Consider the following 22,500-nt stretch of genomic DNA (forward strand, 5'->3'; position numbering starts at 1 on the left):
AAAATTGATGATATGATTAGTATGGAAAAAGAAAAATACAAAAGGAAAATAGAACATTGGTTTGAGAAAGATACAAAGGGCTGCTTGGCAAGGTTTGCGTAACATTACTGGAATGACTAAGAAATCCGTGTGTCCAGATAATACAAATGTAAAGGATTATTGCAATGAATTAAATAAGTTTTATTGTAGATTTGATGTCCAGGATTATTCTTCAGAACAGAACAGCCTTACTGAGTTTTTTATATAACAAGGAACATGGAATATTTACTGTAACGTGTGAGGATGTACTAGAAAGTTTGAAAAGAATTAAGAGCAATAAAGCGGCAGGGCCTGATAGAGTAAGTGCTAAGGTAGTAAGCATTTGTAAATACGAGTTGGTTCCAGTTTTATGCAGAATTTTTCAGAGTTCCTTGGATCAATCTTATATACCTAAACTGTGGAAGACATCTGAAATTATTCCAGTGCCAAAACATCAAACCCCTAAAGGTTATAATGATTACAGACCTGTAGCCTTGACATGTATATTTATGAAATGTTTAGAAAGTGTTATTAAAAAGTTCCTGTTTCTTGAAGTGAAAGACCAAATGGATGTTTATCAGTTTGCTTATAAGAAAGATAGGTGCGTTGAAGATGCTACGTTATCAATTATAAATCATATACTTCGATTTCTGGAAAATGTAAACAACAAATCCAGTAAACACTTTGCTAAGGTGTCGTTCGTTGATTTTTCAAGTGCTTTCAACACAATACAACCTCATGTGTTAATGGAAAAACTTATAAGTCTTAACGTGAGTCCACCACTTGTTCTATGGATACGCGAGTTTTTGGTAGGTAGGGTGCAATATGTAAAGCTTAAGGACCAGATCTCTGACTCAATTGTAACAAACACAAGTGCGCCCCAGGTTTGCGTATTGTCACCACTACTGTTTTCTCTTTATACAAATGATTGTAGAAGTCAAAATGAGCGTACTAAGATATTCAAATATGCAGATGACACTGCCATTGTCTCTCTCTGTGTAAATAATGATGTTATTTATAGAGAAGAAATTAACAATTTTAGTACATGGTGCAGGGATAATTTTTTTAGAATTAAATGTTAACAAAACTAAGGAGATGATTATTGATTTTAGTAAGACTCCCGTACAACATGGACCTTTGGAAATCAATGATGAAACTGTTGAAGTAGTAGAAGAATACAAATACTTAGGAACGATCATAGACAATAAACTCAACTTTTCCTCTCACATAGATAAAATATATAAGAAGGCAAACTCAAGGATGTTTTTTGTTAGGAAACTATGCAAGTTAAAAGTTGGTAGTAAGATAATGGATTTGTTCTACAGTAGTATACTACAATCAGTTTTTTCATTTGCTATATGTTGCTGGTATGGAAATAGTACTGTGGAATCTAAAGGTAAACTAAGCAAGATAATAAAGAAATGTAGCTGATTAAAAGTAAAAAATACAAAACCATTGTTGGAACTGTATAAACGAGCGGTTATTCAGAGAAGCAATATCATAATAAAAGACCCCAGTCACCCATTGCACACATGTTACGAATTGTTACCATCTGGCAGAAGATGGAGATTTGTGCAGGGCCGAACATCTCGGTATAGGGAGTCGTATGTTCCATCTAGTATCAGGATATTGAATGGGAATCAACAGTTGTAAAAGAAGGCAGCACTCAGGGACATCAGCAATACTTTTAATGTTTTTAATATTTTAATGTGTTCTATTTTTGATAGTCTATGATTGAGAATTTAATAGATGTAACTGATAGTTTTAAGAATTTTTATACTTCTATATTTCTCTTTTATACTTTGGCAAGCACAAGACAAATTCTCTGTAAGAGCAATAAAGTATTATTATTATCATTATTATTATTGATGTGAAGACATGCCTTGATTTAATAATAACAGCTTCTGTTAATATTCTTCTTCAGTAAGAATTACCTAGATCATTGTCTACTTAAATCTGTTTTCTGATCCAGGTTCTTACTTTACCTTGTTTTACCTTTAAGTTGAAAGTAATTGTTCTGTGATCAATATTACTAAAACTGGGATCGGTATTTATTTCAGAAACTCTCTTCCGTCGTCGAAAAGATTAGGTCAAGTGTATCACTGATTTCCTTCGATCTTCTGTAGTGTTAATAAAATTCGCTGACTTTTAAATTTAGGTAAAGATCTCGTCCTGCATTAGTGTCGTATGAATCATGCCCAACAAGGCACTGGTAAGTTAAAGTTACCTATAATAAAGGTGTCATAACGACCTGTTTAAAAATTGACAAACATACGAGTATATTACGCTCTATATTTACTTGCTGCTCTGATGGTCTGTAGATGTGACCTAACATGACTTTATAATATTTGTTTTTAATTTCATTGATAACAATGTTTATGTCAGTAATAGCTTCTGGTTTCACTGAAACAGGATGCAGCGAGCGGGTAGTGAATACAGAGAATAACGTCGCCTATTCTATTTTCACATTCCCAACTAAATATTGTGTATCCGGGTAAGCTATATTCGGCATCGAAATCTCTGTTCGATGTGTTAAGCCATGTCTCTATAAGAGAAGAAGGAGGAAGAGACAAAATTATTACAACGACGATCATCGTCACCATCATCGTCACCACCAACACCACCACCACCATCACCACCACCACTATTCTACACACTCCGCTCTCCTTGAAAACAACAAATTGGAGCCTGGAGGGTTTTTCACTCCAGCAGACAATGTGATGAGCTGGAAGGCTCCCGCTAAAGCGACAAAGGGAACACACACACACACACACACACACACAGAGGGAGAGAGAGAAAGAGAGAGAGAGAGAGAGAGAGAGAGAGAGAGAGAGAGAGAGAGAGAGAGAGAGAGAGAGAGAGAGAGAGAGAGAGAGAGAGAGAGAGAGAGAGAGAGGAAAAAAAGAAGCACAGAGCGTGAGAGAGAGGGAAATATGAGTATGGAATACTCATTTAATCCAACAATCGTGGTACACTGTTAAAATGCGCGAAAAAAAGAGGAAACGAAGTATTTATAATGAAAGAATTGCGATCTTCAAGAACAATCAAGAATGGGTCTACACTTTCGTAACACTGGAAAGGAAAGAGACAAATTCATATATACACACATATACACACACACACACACACACATACACAAATAAAAAAAAAATTTCATACGCTTCTCAAAGTTACCTCTTGACAGTAAATATACGATGAGTACGACGCGAAGGAGGACGCAGACCAGGACAAAGAGGAGGAAGAGGAAAAGAAGGACGAAGAGGATGAAGAGGAAAGAAGAATTATTAGAGGTGGATGAAAACAGAAAGATGCATAGGTACATCAAAGTGACTAAACGCTCTAGAAACGATAACACCAATATTTTTTTGTTAATTCATCCAACAAAGGGCACACCCACCCACCCACACACACACACACACACACACACACACACACACACACTCTCTCTCTCTCTCTCTCTCACTCTCTCTCTCTCTCTCTCTCTCTCTCTCTCTCTCTCTCTCTCTCTCTCTCTCTCTCTCTCTCTCTCTCTCTCTCTCCCTCTCTCTCTCTCTCTCTCTCTCTCTCTCTCTCTCTCTCTCTCTCTCTCTCTCTCTCTCTCTCTCTCTCTCTCTCTCTCTCTCTCTCTCTTTCCTCCCATTTTTTTTTTTATCACTAAAGGATCAGGATCTTACCTTATTATTCATGCGCCTCCTTGCACGCACACAATATGGGAAGACCCTGAATATATACGAGTACATACATACCAGAAGTAGATACAGAAGAAAAAAAAAAAGAGGAATTATACACTCATACACTTGCCAACAAAAGGAGTGACTATAAGTGCAAGATGACACTGAAAATTATACACAAAGGAAGAAAATCGCAAAACAGCTTAGTTTAAACAAATTAATTTAAAGTGGTTTGACCAGCGGACAGCGTGCAACAATTGAAGGAGTGTTGATCATCCTTATCTCTCGTGAAGTGGCGCTACAGTTGAGCTAAGCCAATTTTTGAGGGAGAAATATTTATTAAATTTGACGAAGAGAGAGAGAGAGAGAGAGAGAGAGAGAGAGAGAGAGAGAGAGAGAGAGAGAGAGAGAGAGAGAGAGAACGAAAATATGAGGGGAGAGAGACGGGTGGATATAAAAATAAAGGCAAAGAACAAAATCTATAATGGAATTAAATTGAATGGAATAAAAAAGTGCAAAACAAAGAGAGAAAGGAAGAGAAAGATTGGTAGGGAAAGTGGATGAATGGAGTGGGAAGAGGGGAAAAACAGGATTGAGAAAGGAAGGTGAAAGAATAATAGAGAGGAGAAAGAGTTAGGAAAAAGGTGAGAAACGGAGCTTAAGAAGCGTAAGAAGAGGACAAAAAGAGTTGGAAGACGAAAGAAGTGAAGAGAAAAAAAAAAAGGAAAATATTGTAAGGAGAAAACAAGGGAAAATGGAGAACAGAAAAGGGATGCAAAGGCAGAGAAAAAGAAGGGCACAGCCATAATGAAGAAAATTACAAGCAATGAAATCCTTGAATTCAGGATGAGGGGGAAAGAGAAAGAAAAGGAAGGACACAGGTAAGGTAAAGCGGATGAGACAGTAGATGACAGAGAGATAGTGAGAGTGTGTATATGAGATAAATACACACAATCATGATCCTGCAAATATATATATATATATATATATATATATATATATATAATATATATATATATATATATATATATATATATATATATATATATATATATATATATATATATATATATATATATATATATATATATATATATATATATATATATATATATATATAAATATATATATATATATATATATATATATATATATATATATATATATATATATATATATATATATATATATATATATATATATATATATATATATATATATATATATATATATATATATATATATATATATATATGTATATAAATATACATATATATATATATATATATATATATATATATATATATATATATATATATATATATATATATATATATATATATATATATATATATATATATATATATATATATATATATTTATATATATATATATATATATATATATATATATATATATATATATATATATATATATATATATATATATATATATATATATATATATATATTATATATATATATATATATATATATATATATATATATATATATATATATATATATATATATATATGGATTTTGCATATGGCAAGGGAAGAGGGTTAACAACGGGAAAGGGAGGAGTAAGATGGAGTTATAAAGAGAAATGAAACTAGGAATGAACAAGGGAGTGAGGGGTGAAAGATAAGGGACGGAGAAGGCTGGCTGTACGAGGTGAATAAACATGAAGAGTTAGTGTTACTGACCGAAGAAATAAAAGGTGCTTGAGAAGGAATATGGAAGTAAAGACGGAGGAAAAAAAGAATATGGTTGTAAAGACGAAGGAAAGGTAGGAAGAAAAACAGAATGAACAGGAAAGTGCAAAAAAAAAGTATTTTCAAAATAGATAAGAGATTAATGCCTCCAGCGGAGAATAGAAAGTCACGTTGAAATTTTGGCTTCCATGCATAATTCTTTCACCTCGCGTGATAAATATTTTGGGACTAACAATAGTTTTTCCCTCTTCTCACCCTATAAGGAATCTAAACATCTAAAATCTCTCTAGGAGTTTTAGTTCCTTGAAAATATACATTTTCATGAAATAAAATTCCTAGAGAAAGAGAGACAGAGAGAGAGAGAGAGAGAGAGAGAGAGAGAGAGAGAGAGAGAGAGAGAGAGAGAGAGATGTAATATTGCGGGAGAGCGTGTTGTTTGTTTTCATCTGTCTTTGATCAGTCATTGCTACAACTCTTGTGGATGATAGATATTATGCGAGAGAACAAGACTTGAGCGATAGAAAGGTTACACTAGTGGTTACATTTCTGCAGCGACCCACTGAGTTTGGTGACAATCGTCGACGTAATTTTATGCTGGAGATGCAGCAAAAAGCCTTAAAAGAGCTAACAGAAATGAGGCTGTAGGACTTGAATAGTTAATTCAAGCAATTAGAGTTCTGCAGTTTGGTACTGCGGCAATCACTCGAGTACACACAAAAAGAAATTGTGAAAACAAATCACTGAAGAAAAAGGAAAACAAAAAAAAAGACTTAAGTGAAGGCAGAAAATTAGCAAACCGATGCTATCTAAAACCAGCAGAACCTGAAAGACATAATGGACAACCAGAAGAACTACTCGGGGCGAAACAACCTCGGTTTCACAGGTGTCGAAAAGAACCCGAACGAATTTAGGGAGGACACAGTCATAACACTAGATTTAGTGCCTGAGGCCGCATTCACAAAGATTTTTAGAATTATTTTAAAACTGTACTTAAATATAAAACTTAAGCACAGAAACAACTAAGGTATGAAAAAAAAAGACAATGCAAAACTGTAAACTCTTACACTTCTTAATCTCGTGTTTTTAGTGCATTGTTTTTACATTCCTGAAAAAAAAAAATCAGTAAAAAATAATAATAATTTACTTTCCATTTTGTAAGGATACGAGTGCACAATTACGGTCTTTTATAGGTAGATTAGATCTCGCACAAGGCACGAGTATTTTATCTCAATGTGCAAAGTGCAAACAATGAAACCCGCGTGTCCGTGACATATGCATTCAGCAACTCCAGTCCGGTGTAGGTTCACTCGATATCTCTCCAGTACTCGGGGATAACCCATGCGTGAACAGCATGCTAGATATTTGATTCGATTCCTTATTTGCGTTCCGCCGTCACGATGTGAGCATATCTCTACTGGTCTGAGGATGAATTTGGTAGATGAAATAATAAAGTCTTCTTATGGTTTCCAATGGACCACACTCGATAAGGGATGAATTCGCTAGTAAACACTAAGCATATCCATTTGATTGGTAGATGATATATTCGGCTCATGGTTTCTTGGGAAACCTACCCTAACCAAACCTAACATAACTACACCTAACCTAACTAAACCTATCGTAACTCAACCTAACCTAACCTAACTGAACCTAATGTAGCCTAACTAAACCTAACTATGCCTCCCGACACTGCCTGCAGACTATCATGGCGCGAGGTAGCGTGAGGACGCGGAGGAAGCGATAAATATGATAAAAATGAATCTCTCAGGAACAAATATTTTGCGGCGTTGTATGAGATCCAAGTACTTCACTGACATCAGTGTTTTTCTGCCATAAGAATTTTGGAAACCAAAAGGGAACGAAGATTACATTAAATATAGGACTAGACACGAAAATAGTGTATCTGAGTATTCAAACCGTCCCCAAGAAACCATGAGCTGGATATATCATCTACCCAATTCATCCTCAGACCACCAGGGAGATAGTCACTCAGTGACGGCAAAACGCAAATGAGGTATCGAATCATACATCTGGCACGCTGTTCACACATGCGCTGACCCCGAATGCTGGATAAATCTCGAGTGAACCTACACCGGACCTGTCCTTTTTCCTTTGGTAAGGAGGAGATAATTTACCGGTAAGGTCGAAAAGGACAATGGAGAAAACAAATTTGGACCGATGACAAGACTCCTCCTAGTCCAGTTAGTATATGAGTAGCCTAAAGGGAAAATTTATTCCTTCACTTACTCAACACCACACACACACAAAAAAAAAAAAAAAAAAAAAAAAAAAAAAAACAAGAAGGCAAATGGGATGCACAGCAACATCAGGATAATAGAAGCTCCAAGGTCATCACTGCTGCAGAGTTGCATTTCACCACTAGTTAAATAGGAGGACGCAGTAGACACCTGCCGAAACGATAATTACTCCCAGTGAGGTCTAAAGCACTGTTCAGGGGGTGCTGTGAACTTATCATTAAACCCAGCTGTGACCTCACTGAACGTTTCCCTTTGTGTCTCAAAACACAAGGGGGTAGTCACAGCCTGCCCTCTAAAGACAACTCTCTTCCTCCACACAAAACTACAAGCACCTAATAACACACACACACCCTTCACTCAAAAATTTTAAATCATGGCGACTCCTACACCAGCCTCGGAGTCCCCATCTGGGGAGGGGACCATAAATGTCCCCGGGTCGGACTGCCTTTCCGTCGACGACCCTAAGTGTCTTGACACCCCCCTCAACTTTTTCTTCATTAACTTCTGCAACATTAGCGGTCTAAGATCTAATTTTCAATCTGTAGAACACCACCTCTCCTCTTCTAAACCTCATCTTCTTTTCCTCACTGAAACTCAGGTGTCTGAGGCAACTGACAGTAGCCCCTTTTTTGTTCCCTCCTACTTTCTCTATCCTCATTTTCGATCCAAAGCTGGATGCTGCGTTTATATGCGCAATGACTTGCTCTCGTGCCCACGCTCTTGAATCTTCCGAGTTTTCCACCATCTGGTTACGACTACAGAGTCATTCTCATATTAAATTTATCTGTACTGTATACCTCTCTCCTAACTCCTCTGACTATAAGAAATTCTTTGACTACTTAACTTCCAAAGTGGAGCACATTCTGACCCTCTTCCCTTTTGCAAAGATCTCCATTCTTGGAGACTTCAATGTTCACCACCAGCTTTGGCTTTCCTCTCCCTTCACTGACCATCCTGGTGAACTAGCCTACAACTTTGCTATCCTCCATGACCTAGAGCAATTGGTGCAACACCCTACTCGTATTCCTGACCGTCTTGGAGATACGCCCAACATTCTTGACCTTTTCCTGACCTCTAATCCTTCTGCTTATGCTGTCACCCTTTCTTCTCCGTTGGGCTCCTCCGATCACAATCTCATATCTTTATCTTGTCCTATCACTCCAATCCCTCCTCAGGATCCCCCTAAGCGAAGGTGCCTCTGGCGTTTTGCCTCTGCTAGTTGGGGGGACCTGAGGAGGTATTTTGCTGATTTTCCTTGGAATGACTACTGCTTCCTTGTTAGAGACCCGTCTTTGTGTGCTGAGCGCATAACAGAGGTGATAGTGTCTGGCATGGAGGCGTACATTCCTCACTCTTTTTCTCGTCCTAAAACCTTCTAAACCTTGGTTTAACACAGCTTGTTCTCGTGCTATACATGATAGAGAGGTGGCCCACAAAAGGTACTTAAGCCTTCCATCACCAGAATCTCATGCACTTTATATTTCTGCCCGGAACCATGCCAAGTCTGTTCTCCAACTAGCTAAAAACTCCTTCATTAACAGAAAATGTCAAAACCTTTCAAGATCTAACTCCCCTCGTGATTTCTGGCATCTAGCCAAAAATATCTCCAATAACTTTGCTTCTTCTTCTTTCCCTCCTCTACTTCAACCAGATGGCACCACTGCTATCACATCTATTTCTAAAGCTAAACTCTTTGCTCAAACCTTTGCCAAAAAACTCTACCTTGGACGATTCTGGGCTTGTTCCTCCCTCTCCTCCACCCTCTGACTACTTCATGCCACGTATTAAAATTCTTCGTAATGATGTTTCCCATGCCCTCGCTGGTCTAAACCCTCGGAAGGCTTATGGACCTGATGGGGTCCCTCCTATTGTTCTCCGAAACTGTGCCTCCGTGCTTGCACCTTGCCTAGTCAAACTCTTTCAGCTCTGTCTGTCAACATCTACCTTTCCTTCTTGCTGGAAGTTTGCCTACATTCAACCTGTTCCTAAAAAGGGTGACCGCTCTAATCCCTCAAACTACCGTCCTATTGCTTTAATTTCCTGCTTATCTAAAGTTTTTGAATCTATCCTCAACAGGAAGATTCTTAAACATCTATCACTTCACAACCTTCTATCTGATCGCCAGTATGGGTTCTGTCAAGGCCGCTCTACTGGTGATCTTCTGGCTTTCTTTACTGAGTCTTGGTCATCCTCTTTTAGAGACTTTGGTGAAACTTTTGCTGTTGCCTTGGACATATCAAAAGCCTTTGATAGAGTCTGGCACAAAGCTTTGATTTCAAAACTACCCTCCTACGGTTTCTATCCTTCTCTCTGTAACTTCATCTGAAGTTTCCTTTCTGACCGTTCTATTGTTGCTGTGGTAGATGGTCACTGTTCTTCTCCTAAATCTATTAACAGTAGTGTTCCTCAGGGTTCTGTCCTGTCACCCACTCTCTTCTTATTATTCATTAATGATCTTCTAAACCAAACTTCTTGTCCTATCCACTCCTATGCTGATGATACCACCCTGCAGTTTTCCACGTCTTTTCATAGACGTCCAACCCTTCAGGAGGTAAACATATCACGCAGGGAAGCCACAGAACGCCTGACTTCTGATCTTTCTAAAATTTCTGATTGGGGCAGAGCAAACTTGGTATTGTTCAATGCCTCAAAAACTCAATTCCTCCATCTATCAACTCGACACAATCTTCCAGACAACTATCCCCTCTTCTTCAATGACACTCAACTGTCCCCCTCTTCTACACTGAACATCCTCGGTCTGTCCTTTACTTATAATCTGAACTGGAAACTTCACATCTCATCTCTAGCTAAAACAGCTTCTATGAAGTTAGGTGTTCTGAGACGTCTCCGCCAGTTTTTTTCACCCCCCCAGCTGCTAACTCTGTACAAGGGCCTTATCCGTCCATGTATGGAATATGCTTCACATGTCTGGGGGGGGTTCCACTCATACTGCTCTTCTAGACAGGGTGGAATCAAAAGCTTTTCATCTTATCAGCTCCTCTCCTCTAACTGACTTTCTTCAGCCCCTCTCTCACCGCCGCAATGTTGCATATCTAGCTGTCTTCTACCGCTATTTTCATGCCAACTGCTCTTCTGATCTTGCTAACTGCATGCCTCCCCTCCTTCCGCGGCCTCGCTGCACAAGACTTTCTTCTTTCTCTCACCCCTATTCTGTCCACCTCTCTAACGCAAGAGTTAACCAGTATTCTCAATCATTCATCCCTTTCTCTGGTAAACTCTGGAACTCCCTGCCTTCTTCTGTATTTCCACCTTCCTATGACTTGAATTCCTTCAAGAGGGAGGTTTCAAGACACTTATCCACCAATTTTTGACCACTGCTTTGACCCTTTTATGGGACTGGCATTTCAGTGGGCATTTTTTTTATTAGATTTTTGTTGCCCTTGGCCAGTATCTTTCCTACATAAAAAAAAAAATAAATAAATAACGTGGTTTAACTATTATTTTTATTTATGGGCGTCACTGTAACTTTCCTTTTTACTGTAGGGGTTTGCGAGGTATCTCCCACCAAACCAGTCACGAATAACACTCCTGCACGATCTAGCCTATATTTTTTCAACAGTTCAGTCACTTAGGTCACAGAGAACAATCCCTATGGGGCTGATAACTCTTCAGGTCTTGGGATCAGGCTCTTTGACGGTCGGCCATCCTGCTTCTTAAAGTTAAGCACGCTCCGGGCCGTGCTCAACTTTTCGGCGCGATATGCACAACAGTAAGTACGGTTGGGAACTTAAGCATGAAACTAAGCATAATTGTTATGCTAAGCACAATACCTATCCTAAGAATCTTCATGTATACAGGACCTTCTTTCTTCCTGACTATCTGAACTCGTCTGTGTCTCGTCTACGCTTGGTAGTCGCAAGATCCAAGAACTTCAGTCAAGAAGCACTGCGTAATTGAAAAACACTAGCATCTTTACCAGTGAAGAGTTGTGCAAGTTGTCCACACATGTAAGAAAAGTTCAATTGCCCACGTTAAGGACTACTTTTTACCAAAATTACAACATCGCTAGGTTATGCAGGCTGCAGCAGAAAACTAACTTCGGATGACAGCCTAGCATCATTTATAATACTGTATCATCAACACCATATATGAAATGATCACTATACAAGCAATTCGTCTTTAGTCAAGTAAATTAACCCTGGGTCAACTCATTACTAGAGAAGCTTATCAAAGAAAAACAAATTCTATAGAAAAAAAAAAATATATATATATATATATATATATATATATATATATATATATATATATATATATATATATATATATATATATATATATATATATATATATATATATATATATATATATATATATATATATATATATATATATATATATATATATATATATATATATATATATATATATATATATATATATATATATATATATATATATATATATATATATATATATATATATATATATATATATATATATATATATATATATATATATATATATATATATATATATATATATATATATATATATATATATATATACGAGTATATATATATATTTTTTTTTTTTTTTTCTATAGAAAATATATATATATATATATATATATATATATATATATATATATATATATATATATATATATATATATATATATATATATATATATATATATATATATATATATATATATATATATATATATATATATATATATATATATATATATTTTGCTACAACCACAAATCCGTGCCCTTCCCACAGATGCCTGAAATGGACTAGCTTCCCTCAAGTCACAACCTACTCGACTGGGTGCAGAGCTTAATATGAGTTACAAGGTTCTCTTTTAACACTTGCATCCTTTACACACCAGGTCACACTAATGAGGTCACCAGCCTAAATTTACCCACCCACTGGCAGAGGAAATAGTCCACCAACTACTAACTTCAACAACTGGGAAAGAATCACCAGCCACGTTTTAGGGAGAGACAGTTACAATGAACGACAACCACATAATTATACAATCGAGGTATAAAACCCCGTTGGACAGCTGCCCTCAGTAAAAAAATCACCCTGTGTCCAACAGAGTGTTATATCTCTCGCTGTTTAGTGTTCTTTACTGCCCCTTGGACAGCAGCCCTCAAGAAGGCCTGAGGAGGGAGTAAAGTTTCACTATATAATGGCTAACTTAGAATCCTCTGTGGCCAAGCACTCTCCAGAAGCCTGGACCAGCAGTAGCATTTAACTAAACATGTGCCCACAAAAAACAAACAGGAGGGTGATTCACCTCTCACTGTAACGAAGCTTAGCCTACACCGCCCCCCCCCCACCCCGCAGCTGAGGAGTCATGTCCCTGATATGAAGTGCACTACAATTAACTACACTCCCAGGCAAGCTGATATGGAGGCTCCTACACTACCCATATAGGCCGGGGCGTACTCACTTATCCCCTTAGACCAACTGGCCCTTTTAAATGTAAAATCCTCCCAGTCTCCTCCAAACAATGCTGTTTGCCTTTGTATGTCTATCTCATGTGGTAGCTGGACTGTGACTGACTAGATCGTGAGAACGCAGCTTGCATCTGCGTTACAGGCAGTGACTCATGCTGGAGGGAAGGAGGAGGAGCTGAGACACACTCCCCCTCACTCCACCCCGTGCCGCAGCCTCGCCTCACTCCGTGCTGACTTACATGAATGAAAGACTTTTATTCTGAAAATTTTGATGACTAAACTATGGGGGCTGAGTGAGTACTGACAACGCTATTGTCAAGTAAAAATTGAACGAACAACGGGAAGTGAGGAAAATTACAGAAGCAGTGACTGCGCGGTTTTATACTAAGTGCAGCAATCTAGGCTAGCCATCAGAAACTTGTCAAATTCTTGTCAAAAATTCTTGTCAATAATCTCTCTCTCTCTCTCTCTCTCTCTCTCTCTCTCTCTCTCTCTCTCTCTCTCTCTCTTTCTCTTTCATTTTCAACCATTCCTTCTTTCTTCATTCTTGTTTCTACATCATTTTACATCGCTACGTGCAACAATATATATATATATATATATATATATATATATATATATATATATATATATATATATATATATATATATATATATATATATATATATATATATATATATATATATATATATATATAATTATTATTATTATTATTATTATTATTATTATCATTATTATTATTATTACTATTATTATTATTATTAATAGTAGTAGTAGTAGTAGTAGTAGTAGTAGTAAAAGTAAAAATATATAAATGTAGAAGTATTTCAAAGGCAGTGACAATAACAGAAAAGTTGCAAAAATTACAAATAGAATTATCTGCAGAAGAAATGGCAGTACATCATTCACTTAATGCATAATTACTAACCCCTCTCATATCACTGACTCAGTTTCTCTTATCTGCTGCTTCAATACCCACGTTTCATCCATTGGTAAAAGACTAACAAAATCACTATTGGAATTATCGGAGTTTCCAATCTCATATTCAGTCCATATTAATTTAGATTCTTTTGCTCTCTAACACTAAGCCAGAGGAAATTACTCCCAACATCAAATTACCAAGATACACTGTTGCCTGGATGGATAACAGTCTTATAAAGGGCATCAAGCTAACGTTCAGCACCACTGCCAGTTGTCTCAGTTCGTGAATATGTTTTCATAGTATAGTAGCAATTTCCCTACTTGATTAAATATTCCAAAAACTTTACTTACTTCGAATGATGTCGAGGAAACCTTTGTAATTATTGCACCATGTACATCCTTAACTCTCTGAGTAAATATAGCAGACAGGCTTTCAACTTTCTTGATATTAGTGCAACTTTCAGTATTTGTCAATTTGGTTTTCGCAAGCATATGTCATTGGAGGTTGCTATAATTTATTTAATAGACAAAATATTACGGGATCAATCAAATACGAAATATATTACTAGTAAAAAATTAGATTTGTAAAAAAAAAAAATAAATTCGATATCAAGGAACACAAAAATATTAGTGAAAAAAATAATACTGCAAAATACAGATTCATGTTTTTTTTTTTTTTTTATGTAAGAAGGACACTGGCCAAGGGCAACAAAAATCAATAAAAAAAATGCCCACTGAAATGCCAGTCCCATAAAAGGGTCAAGGCAGTGGTCAAAAATTGGTGGATAAGTGTCTTGAAACCTCCCTCTTGAAGGAATTCAAGTCATAGGAAGGTGGAAATACAGAAGCAGGCAGGGAGTTCCAGAGTTTACCAGAGAAAGGGATGAATGATTGAGAATACTGGCTAACTCTTGCGTTAGAGAGGTGGACAGGTGAGAGAAAGAAGAAAGTCTTGTGCAGCGAGGCCGCGGAAGGAGGGGAGGCATGCAGTTAGCAAGATCAGAAGAGCAGTTAGCATGAAAATAGCAGTAGAAGACAGCTAGATATGCAACATTGCGGTGGTGAGAGAGGGGCTGAAGACAGTCAGTTAGAGAAGAGGAGTTGATGAGATGAAAAGCTTTTGATTCCACCCTGTCTAGAAGAGCAGTATGAGTGGAATCCCCCCAGACATGTGAAGCATACTCCATACATGGACAGATAAGGCCCTTGTACAGAGTTAGCAGCTGGGGGGGGGGGTGAGAAAAACTGGCGGAGACGTCTCAGAACACCTAACTTCATAGAAGCTGTTTTAGCTAGAGATGAGATGTGAAGTTTCCAGTTCAGATTATAAGTAAAGGACAGACCGAGGATGTTCAGTGTAGACTCGGAAGGCTTATGGACCTGATGGGGTACCTCCTATTGTTCTCCGAAACTGTGCCTCCGTGCTTGCACCTTGCCTAGTCAAACTCTTTCAGCTCTGTCTGTCAACATATACCTTTCCTTCTTGCTGGAAGTTTGCCTACATTCAACCTGTTCCTAAAAAGGGTGACCGCTCTAATCCCTCAAACTACCGTCCTATTGCTTTAATTTCCTGCTTATCTAAAGTTTTTGAATCTATCCTCAACAGGAAGATTCTTAAACATCTATCACTTCACAACCTTCTATCTGATCGCCAGTATGGGTTCCGTCAAGGCCGCTCTACTGGTGATCTTCTGGCTTTCCTTACTGAGTCTTGGTCATCCTCTGTTAGAGACTTTGGTGAAACTTTTGCTGTTGCCTTGGACATCTCAAAAGCCTTTGATAGAGTCTGGCACAAAGCTTTGATTTCCAAACTACCCTCCTACGGTTTCTATCCTTCTCTCTGTAACTTAATCTCAAGTTTCCTTTCTCACCGTTCTATTGCTGCTGTGGTAGACGGTCACTGTTCTTCTTCTAAATCTGGGAAGCCACAGAACGCCTGACTTCTGACCTTTCTAAAATTTCTGATTGGGGCAGAGCAAACTTGGTATTGTTCAATGCCTCAAAAACTCAATTCCTCCATCTGTCAACTCGACACAGTATGCTTCACATGTCTGGGGGGGTTCCACTCATACTGCTCTTCTAGACAGGGTGGAATCTAAAGCTCTTCGTCTCATCAACTCCTCTCCTCTAACTGACTGTCTTCAGCCTCTCTCTCACCGCCGCAATGTTGCATATCTAGCTGTCTTCTACCGCTATTTTCATGCCAACTGCTCCTCTGATCTTGCTAACTGCATGCCTCCCCTCCTTCCGCGCCCTCGCTGCACAAGACTTTCTTCTTTCTCTCACCTCTATTCTGTCCACCTCTCTAACGCAAGAGTTAACCAGTATTCTCAATCATTCATCCCTTTCTCTGGTAAACTCTGGAACTCCCTGCCTGCTTCTGTATTTCCACCTTCCTATGACTTGAATTCCTTCAAGAGGGAGGTTTCAAGACACTTATCCACCAATTTTTGACCACTGCTTTGACCCTTATATGGGACTGGCATTACAGTGGGCATTTTTTTTTTATTAGATTTTTGTTGCCCTTGGCCAGTATCCTTCCTACATAAAAAAAAAAAAAAGAAGAGGGGGACAGTTGAGTGTCATTGAAGAAGAGGGGATAGTTGTCTGGAAGGTTGTGTCGAGTTGATAGATGGAGGAATTGAGTTTTTGAGGCATTGAACAATACCAAGTTTGCACTGTCCCAATCAGAAATTTTAGAAAGATCAGAAGTCAGGCGTTCTGTGGCTTCCCTGCGTGCTATGTTTACCTCCTGAAGGGTTGGACGTCTATGAAAAGACGTGGAGAAGTGCAGGGTGGTATCATCAGCGTAGGAGTGGATAGGACAAGAAGTTTGGTTTAGAAGATCATTAATGAATAATAAGAAGAGAGTTGGTGACAGGACAGAACCCTGAGGAACACCACTGTTAATAGATTTAGGAGAAGAACAGTGACCGTCTACCACAGCAGCAATAGAACGGTCAGAAAGGAAACTTGAGATGAAGTTACAGAGAGAAGGATAGAAACCGTAGGAGGGTAGTTTGGAAATCAAAGCTTTGTGCCAGACTCTATCAAAAGCTTTTGATATGTCCAAGGCAACAGCAAAAGTTTCACCAAAATCTCTAAAAGAGGATGACCAAGACTCAGTAAGGAAAGCCAGAAGATCACCAGTACAGCGGCCTTGACGGAACCCATACTGGCGATCAGATAGAAGGTTGTGAAGTGAAAGATGTTTAAGAATCTTCCTGTTGAGGATAGATTAAAAAAACTTTAGATAGGCAGGAAATTAAAGCAATAGCACGGTAGTTTGAGGGATTAGAACGGTCACCCTTTTTAGGAACAGGTTGAATGTAGGCAAACTTCCAGCAAGAAGGAAAGGTAGATGTTGACAGATAGAGCACGGAGGCAGTTTCGGAGAACAATAGGAGGGACCCCATCAGGTCCATAAGCCTTCCGAGGGTTTAGGCCAGCGAGGGCATGGAAAACATCATTGCGAAGAATTTTAATACGTGGCATGAAGTAGTCAGAGGGTGGAGGAGAGGGAGGAACAAGCCCAGAATCGTCCAAGGTAGAGTTTTTAACAAAGGTTTGAGCAAAGAGTTCAGCTTTAGAAATAGATGTGATAGCAGTGGTGCCATCTGGTTGAAGTAGAGGAGGGAAAGAAGAAGAAGCAAAGTTATTGGATATATTTTTGGCTAGATGCCAGAAATCACGAGGGGAGTTAGATCTTGAAAGGTTTTGACATTTTCTGTTAATGAAGGAGTTTTTGGCTAGTTGGAGAACAGACTTGGCATGGTTCCGGGCAGAAATATAAAGTGCATGAGATTCTGGTGATGGAAGGCTTAAGTACCTTTTGTGGGCCACCTCTCTATCATGTATAGCACGAGAACAAGCTGTGTTAAACCAAGGTTTAGAAGGTTTAGGATGAGAAAAAGAGTGAGGAATGTACGCCTCCATGCCAGACACTATCACCTCTGTTATGCGCTCAGCACACAAAGACGGGTGTGTGTGTGTGTGTGTGTGCGTGTGTGTGTTTTTGTGTGCTTGTGTGTGTGTGTGTGTGTGTGTGTGTGTGTGTGTGTGTGTGTGTGTGTGTGTGTGTGTGTGTGTGTGTGTGTGTGTGTGTGTGTGTGTGTGTGTGTGTGTGAATGTATGTATTGTACGTATTAATGAAAATTATTAGTCATGAAGTAGTCTCCCACACGGCTAATTACCAGCCTATTATGATACAATAAAAAATAAAAAAAAAACAGGGGCCTGTATAAACTAGTAACATTCATCTGACCTATCAAAATAAAAACGCACTTATATATATATATATATATATATATATATATATATATATATATATATATATATATATATATATATATATATATATATATATATATATATATATATATATATATATATATATATATATATATATATATATTCCTGTTAACTTTACCAATCATTTACAAGGAACACTCTACTGGCGAGCCCATTATAAATAGATTTTTAGGACATCGTTTACATTCATTAGCATCAGAGAAGTTTAACATAATTATTATACCTTGCTCTACAGTTATTTGAAAGTTCACAATACAACAAACCTTATAATGCATTTGCGCTACATGCACACAACCGCTGCTCGACTAGGGCTCATTTTTCCTGCCTGTCTCAGTCCTCAAATTATGTGTCATCAATCGAAGCCACTTTAGAGCTTGCCGTTTATATAGTCTGGGATGTGCTTTTTACTAACATAGACTGGATGCACGGACACTGTGGAGTTAGTTACTGATCTGTACGTGACGTACTTAAAGGTTTCTCCCTGAGTTTCTCTTCTCTCAGTTCCTCTCTAACTGTGTTGATAACCTCATCGACCGGCTTTATAGTAAGATAGTATCGTGCCGCCTCTGCGAAAAACCTGTAACCAGGGGTGTTTTCCTTTCTACATAACTTTCAACCCATATGGTAAGGCTCATCTCCACTTTGATACCTAACTTTCTTCTAGATAAATTTGCGCCTTCTTTTCGCAATTACGTGGTATGCCAGATTCGATAAAGTACAATTCTGGGCTCGTGAATTTTTTCATCCCCAATGAACATTTCAGGGCTCTGTTGTATTGTGCTACCAGTTTCTTCTGCTTTGTCAATCCGTTTTTGGTACTGTAAAGGAGGGATGATGTCACAGCAGCGCTAAAAACATAATTTTCTACGTGTAAGACTTGTTAGAGTTTGCTGTACAAAAATAGTGAATTTGTTTTGATTTGTTTTTTGTTCTCTGGTTCGTGTAATCCCATTACTGTGCTCACTTTCACGTCGTCGCTGAGTCACACTCCCTGGTACAGGCATTTGCTAGTGTATTCTTTATTAATGCTGTGAGCTATTAACGGTACGATGTCCTCCTCAGTTCCGCGAATGACCATGAACTTGAGTTTCTTTTCATTCATCACCATTCCGTATTCAGTAATCGAGTACTACACCTAGTTTTCTAAGACACATTTCCATGGACGTAGACAGAATCACCGTGTCGTCCATCAGGAGTAGTGCATGCAAAGTTCCGAGAAACTCTTCTCTGTCCATATCTCTCTTAAGCATCTTCACAACCTGACCTATACACATTATATCGTGAATAGCAAACAACTTGATAAAGCCCCTTGGCGCACCCCCGTGGCCGCTATAGTTGCTGAGCGGAGCACATTCCTCGTTCATGTGTATATGGCTTGGATGGCACGCAACATGACTGCTGCACCTTAGCGAATGTAGCACCTGAATCAGCTTCCCGTAGGACTCTCATAAGCTTTGCTGAAGTCGATGAACAGCATATATGATCTAGCTTTCTTATATTAAGCGAGGTGACATAACAGTGTCATTATCTGTTCCTCACAAATACGTCCCTTCTCAGCACCTGCCTGGCACGGGTTTATGCTAGCCCACAATTTCAGCCCGTTCAGTATCAGTAAATCAAATATTTTCGCTAATGTTGCCATAAAAGACGTACCCTATAACTATCACAATCCAACCTATCGTGTAGGAGAACAAATAATTTGGTGTGTAACACACGTTTGCAAAAAAATAACATCAAAAACATGTAGTAAGAACAAAAACTACTTCAAAGGTAGCCTATTGATAAGACCTGGGCATATGTCTATATAACTCTTGTTAATTTTCAACTCCTTAACCACCTTGTATAACTCTAGTTTTGTGAAAGGGTCACCCAATAATGGAAGTGTTAGGGCGGATTCATCGATATCACTCTCGCCATCACTCCGATCTTCTGGGTTTACTAGATTTTGAAAATGAAATCTAAATTGTTCATCTTCTTGCCGGATTTCATCCCGTATGTCGACTTTTCCCTACCAGTTGATAGCCTTCCAAATTAGCTTAGGGTTATTTGTCTAGAGCAGTCTCTTCCTGCGTGGCTGCGTCATTTAGGTAGTAGGGTAGGAGGGGCTGTCCATCAGCTCTGGTCATTACCTCGTCAGAGGCTTCACGACTAGTCTAATTTCTCCACTACACAGGCAGACAATGAGGGGTTGGAAGAGAGGTGGAGGAGAGGAGGAGGAGGAGGAGGCGGAAGAGGAGGAGAAAGAGGAAGAGGAAGAGAAGCACAGAGGAACAAAGGAATACATGAAAGCTCGCTGGGTTATGAGGAGGCTATCAAATTCTGATTGACTGCACTACATACTTATGTACTTTAGGCGGATCTCTGCATGTAAAGGAGCAGGGCGGAAAAGGAGGATGGTTTCAGGGAAGAACTGAGAACAAAGTATTATTTTATTAGAAAGAATAGAGAACATATATTATTTTAAGATGAAAATAAATACAACTTATGAAATATACACTCGCTAACGAGCTAGTAAAGAAAACATATATTTATATACACGTGATAGGATAGTGAAAAAAAATAAAAAATCAAACAAATTGTGCTTTGTAACTATGTTATAAAATGTAGGTATATTTCTCTAAGATCCAGAACTCACATTTAACTCTGTAGTAAGACGTTATTATTGTTGTATTGACGTTGTATATATTGTTGTTGTATAGACGTTGTATTATTTTACAAAATTATGGAGGAAATTGTGAAAAAAACATTTCAAATTTAACAAACATACTGATGACGTCCTGTTTGTCTGTTTGCTAATCACGGTTTTGGAAATATTTCTCTTGAAGTAAGTCATCAGTATAGTACTTCATTATTGTCCAAGGGACATCTATTTCTATTTTATCAGGAAGGGCCAACAAGTATTTATACCAATCCGGATTTTTCAGATTTTCCCAATCAGAGCACAGGACAACTCGTATTTGGTTAGAGCTTATGCGTGGCTGCCGAGGCGAGCACCTTTACCAGTAAGCCAGTACCATCTAAGTAAGTAAGCCTCTACCATCTTACATACATGATGCACCACCAGTATATATATATATATATATATATATATATATATATATATATATATATATATATATATATATATATATATATATATATATATATATATATATATATATATATATATATATATATATATATATATATATATATATATATATATAAAGAGAGAGAGAGAGAGAGAGAGAGAGAGAGAGAGGTCTTTCGTAATAAAGTTTACTGAGTTCATGATCACACAAAAGATGTCTCTCCATTGTAGTGTATCGTAAAAAAAAAATATATATATATATATATATATATATATATATATATATATATATATATATATATATATATATATATATATATATATATATATATATATATATATATATATATATATATATATATATATATATATATATATATATATATATATATATATATATATACAGGGTGTCCCATAAGTTCCATATATATGGTATCATGAACGCCATTACAACCATAAATCCAGATGTGTTTGAACGTGTTCTTCAGCAGTGGAGGACACGCATTGAAATGTGTTTTCAAGACAATGTTGAACATAATATATAAATAAAAAAAATTTTTTTCTAAAATTCTATAATTTCTCATATTTTTTTCCATGCATGGAAACTTTATATATATATATATATATATATATATATATATATATATATATATATATATATATATATATATATATATATATATATATATATATATATATATATATATATATATATATATATATATATATATATATATATATATATATATATATATATATATATATATATATATATATATATATATATATATATATATCATTCAGAACTTTTACTTGGGAATTGCCCACATTTTTCAGAATCCATCTGACTGAGAAAAAACGGGTTCTGGAGAGATTTATATTAAGACAATTACGTGTCTTCCCCATTTTGTCCAGTGGATATTGAATCTCAGGGAAACACCTGGAAGAGCAACAAGGAACAAGCGGTATAGTAAGAGTTTCCAGTATTCTGTGATGTGTTCGACAAGGAAGAAAAATAATAGTAAGCATTTTACAGTGCTTTATTACTCAATATCCACAAGTATATATATATATATATATATATATATATATATATATATATAT

The sequence above is a fragment of the Scylla paramamosain genome, chromosome 3, assembly GCF_035594125.1.
Source record: "Scylla paramamosain isolate STU-SP2022 chromosome 3, ASM3559412v1, whole genome shotgun sequence".
Taxonomy (NCBI): domain Eukaryota; kingdom Metazoa; phylum Arthropoda; class Malacostraca; order Decapoda; family Portunidae; genus Scylla; species Scylla paramamosain.